The sequence below is a fragment of the Microtus ochrogaster genome, chromosome 4 (assembly GCF_000317375.1).
Source record: "Microtus ochrogaster isolate Prairie Vole_2 chromosome 4, MicOch1.0, whole genome shotgun sequence".
In the NCBI taxonomy this organism is placed as follows: domain Eukaryota; kingdom Metazoa; phylum Chordata; class Mammalia; order Rodentia; family Cricetidae; genus Microtus; species Microtus ochrogaster.
In genome coordinates this window covers 29,604,983-29,607,986 of record NC_022011.1, presented here as the reverse complement: position 1 = coordinate 29,607,986, position 3,004 = coordinate 29,604,983, and the positions used below count along the sequence as shown (strand labels likewise).

Below are 3,004 nucleotides of genomic sequence, written 5' to 3'. Positions count from 1 at the left end.
GAACTAGCTCTTGTAGACCAGGCTGGCCTCGAACTCCCAGAGATCCGCCTGCCTCTGCCTCCCGAGTGCTGGGATTAAAGGCATGTGCCACCACCACCCGGCTCAGACTTCATCTTCTTTGGGTGCTCCCTAGCTCTATTGCCAGGGATATGCGTGCCACAGTATGAGGGTCCTTCCCTCTCTGCTAATAAAGCAGTAAACCAGAATTATGAGTCAGCTGTGCACCTGTGCTATGCCAGTGTGTAGCGAGCTGCATGGAGTCACACCTGATGGAGATGTATAATCAACTCCTGAGATGGCTAAGGCCTGACTTATGCTATTATCACACAATGATCATCAGCTGCTTGCATATGCGTGGCCCTATGGGCAGTGCCCACCTGGCAATCCAGGGTTGGCGGCCCATGCCTACTTAAGGGCTGGGAGAGGTTTGCCCTGGGAGAGAGAGAAAGAGAAGGAGATGGATTGCTGTGAATAAAGTCCTGAAAACTGCTGCAAGAAGAGCTCCGAATGTTGCGTTTTCCTTGCTGGTCGAGGGTGGACGTGACACCAGTGAGTACTCGGAAGGAGCGAGGGCCGTCTGTAAAGTGTGGCTGACTTACGGAAAGCTACGAGGGTGATCTGGCATGTTAGCAGTTGGCTTCTGACCTAACTGGTTTTCTTGGGACTGACAGCTAAGTAAGGCAAGGTGTCTGCACAAGTGGTGAAGGCTCTGAGAAAGAGAGGACATGCTGCATATAGCGTCATAGGTCATCCTGGGACTATCATGGGAGCAGGGAGTGTTTCTGTTCTGTGCTGGGCCCTGTGACCTTGAACTCAGAATTCCAGTAGAATTCAGTTTGCTAAGCTTGCTATGGCTTGGGTAGTGGGTACTGTGTAGTGTTGTCAGTATAAACATGAACAGAACTCAGAGCACTAGTGTTGGATGCTTGGTTGTTCACTCTCTAAGCCTGCACTGATGTCTGATGGCAGGGACATTTTCTATGCATCTATCACAGTGGCTGGGTGGTGGAGTTGGTGATGCTGGCTGGCAGCATGCCCTATGGGAATGCCATTCTGTGCGCAGCCCAGAAGAGCTAAGAGCCTGGCGCCCACACCATTGCGTGCGTGTCTTTGTGCTATACATAGGCTTCTGGATGAGTGGGGCATCTCCATATTTAGGATTGACTGCAATTGAAAGCCTATTGGAAACTTGAATATAAATGGGCTGTTGGGAGGGTGGCTTTATTTTTCTAGAGGGAACGTGGACCCTCTTTATAGCCCCCCCCTTTATTTTTAGTTACAGAACAGTGGTGCTTACTTCACTGCTGCTGCCACAAGTGAGTTGTGTCCGTGTCATCTGACTCAGCCAGAGGATGACCTGGTGGGGTTCCTGTTCAGGAAGCTGTTGGGAACCTGGCCTAAGTCTCTAGGGTTCTGGGGTCACAGATAGCCAGCTTGCTAGTGGCCTTGCCTTCTGTCACTAGGTGGCACCAGGGAATGTCCAGCCTCTTCTGTGGCTGCTGTGGTAGAAACAGGTGTATGTGAATGTGCTGCTTCAGCTGTGCAGTGAGCGCCTTCTCCACGTCAGCGGGAGCTGCCCTTTGGCCCTAGCAGTCACTTTCTTTCTTGTCCTTGTGTCTGTGTGAAATGTGGTTATGCTGTCTGCTCACCCTGGGATGTGGCCTTTTCCCATGTGCACGTTCAGGGTCTCTCTGTATTATGGTCCAGATAGTCCTCTTGGTCTAAGGGAGCTTGCATGTTGTGTGATAATGTGCCCTAGATTGACTCTTTTGAGCCTGGAAACCGATGTTTGCTGTTTTTAATCATGAATTTTGACCCTAGAACATACTTATTAAATTACAAGTAATACAAAGCTAGGAAAAGGCAAATAAATTGGTTGACAAATTGTGTATCCCCCAGTCTAATGAGATTTTCTGTATAGGGCTGTAAGTAAGGGTGAAGCGGACTTGGCTCTAAAGCTACCCTTCCCGATAAAGTAGAGGGTGAGCCACATGCAACCACCCAAAAGGGTGCCTGAGGGTGAGTCCCTAGAAAATGGTGTCTGGAAGGTACTGATTTCCGGTAGAAATACTGGCCATCCTGGGTAGGGATCCTGGTGATGTGATGGGTATAGTCAAGCATTTGGGAATTGTCTTCACTCTGGACTGACCTAGGGAAGACCCCCGCAGGTACTCCATGCTGTGCTTCAAATGCTGCATCTGAACACTTGGGAAGGGCGGCCTGGGGGCAGGATCCTTTCAGTGTTGAGATTCTGGGGGGATGCATTTGTTAGGAACTTGCTGTTTGTGGAATTTTTCTTTTAAAGTTTTATTTCATTTTGTGTTGGGGGGGGGGTGGAGTCAGGTGCCTGTGGAAGCCAGATGAGGGCATTGGATCCTCAGGTGCTGGAATCACAGGTAGTTGTGAGCCACCCAGTGTGGGTGCCAGAAACTGAACTCTGATCTTCTAGAAGAGCAACAACTGCTTTTAACTTGTAAGACATCTCTCCTCTGAGCCAGCCCCCACTTTGTGGGCTTTTCACATAAAATCCTGTGTAACCGCCTGTAGCAACTTTCCCACATTCCGCTTGGGAGCAGTGAGAGTGCTGCCCAGAGGCCGGGCACTGACTCCTCTGGAGGAGGAGAGGTTCCGTCTGGGCTCTGGTCTGCCTTTGGCAGCCGGCAGCCTTTTACAGTGACAGGCGTTCTTTCCTGCCTCCCCTTCCCCACGCTCCTCTCTGTCTTCCCTCTTTCGCTTACCAGAGTGATATGTGTTCACTGTGGAAAGCTTGGGGAATGTAGAAGACAGACAATAATAAAACTGCTCAAAACCCCGGATTAGAATCTTATGTAATGTGTTTTGTAACACTGTCTTCCATTCTTATGAACACTTTTCTCTGACATGAAATATCTTAATCTGATTCTTTAAAAAAAAAAAAGAACTTTGTCTGATAGAATAAAGTGGAATTCCCACTTATTTGCAGTTGGGAAAGTTTGTTGGTTCTTTTTTTTTTTTTTTTTTTTTT

At 48.8% G+C, this 3,004-nt stretch overlaps 1 protein-coding gene across 2 annotated transcripts in view; it reads left to right on the top strand.

Moving 5' to 3' along the window:
- Klhdc4 (kelch domain containing 4) overlaps positions 1–3,004 on the top strand; it is a 25,614-nt gene that overhangs the window by 9,254 nt on the left and 13,356 nt on the right. The gene's annotated exons all lie outside the window — the stretch shown is intronic.